The sequence below is a fragment of the Musca vetustissima genome, unplaced genomic scaffold (genome assembly GCF_032173495.1).
Source record: "Musca vetustissima isolate MV318-11 ecotype Yass unplaced genomic scaffold, APGP_CSIRO_Mvet_v1 utg26122, whole genome shotgun sequence".
NCBI classification, from domain to species: Eukaryota; Metazoa; Arthropoda; class Insecta; order Diptera; family Muscidae; genus Musca; species Musca vetustissima.
In genome coordinates this window covers 33226-34230 of record NW_026875537.1, presented here as the reverse complement: position 1 = coordinate 34230, position 1005 = coordinate 33226, and the positions used below count along the sequence as shown (strand labels likewise).

The 1005-nt window shown below is 23.5% G+C and overlaps 1 non-coding gene across 1 annotated transcript; it reads left to right on the top strand.

Moving 5' to 3' along the window:
- Positions 1 to 648: 648 nt before the first annotated feature.
- Positions 649 to 720, top strand: Trnap-cgg (transfer RNA proline (anticodon CGG)). The gene has a single exon. It is a non-coding gene; the product is annotated as a tRNA-Pro (tRNA).
- Positions 721 to 1005: the final 285 nt, after the last annotated feature.

The window sequence follows — 1005 nt, the reverse complement described above, 5'->3', positions numbered from 1 at the left end:
AAATTTTTTATAACAATATGTTTAAATATTTTACTGTATATGTTTAAAAATGCTGGATTTTTAAAAGTAATTTTTATTTAAAGCAGCACATTTAAAAACTTAAAAATATTTGAATATTTGTATTTTTTTTTTTAAATTGTTGGAATATTTGAATAATTTTTTACTATTATTTTAGTAGAATATGTGATTGTTATATATAAAGATTTGAATAATTTGTAAATATTATTAAGAATATTGTTATTTTTTAGAAAATATTTTTTTCAGAAAAAAGTTTTATTAAAAAAAATTATTAATCTAATTAAAATTTTTGTAAATAACAAATTATTAAAATATTTAAATATTATTTTTTTTTCTAAAAGTATGCCAATGTTTGAATTGAAATTTGCGAATTTTTTCTAAAAAAATAAACACGTTAATTAATAAAAAATATTATATTTTTAAACGATATTCCAATATTAAAAAAATATATTAGAATATTTTTAAAAACTACTAGAATACTTAAAAAAATATTATACTATTTTTTATTATTATTTATTATTATTATTTGTCTTAGTGTTAAAATTTTACGGTGGTATAAATTTTATTTGTTATTATTTTATATACCATTTTTTTAATTTTTATATAAATTTTAAAACCCATTCTAACACCGGCTCGTTGGTCTAGGGGTATGATTTTCGCTTCGGGTGCGAGAGGTCCCGGGTTCAATTCCCGGACGAGCCCAATTAGTGGCACGGTCTAATCGTCGAGTTTCTCCGCAGAGAGAGACTTTGCAAGAAGGCGTGTCCGGCAAGTCTTTTGTTACATGAAAATATTTCCTAAAAGTTGGAAAATAAAAGTGGTCGGTCCCTTAGAACTTTCTCTTTCTAGAACATTAATGTAAGAATCGGAACTGAGTTATAGTGAGCGTCATACTTATAATTGAATATAGAATGGAAAAAATAATATCCCAGCGGGAATCTGTTCTGAGTAATTCGGTTTAATACACACAGTCGATGCCAATCCAAA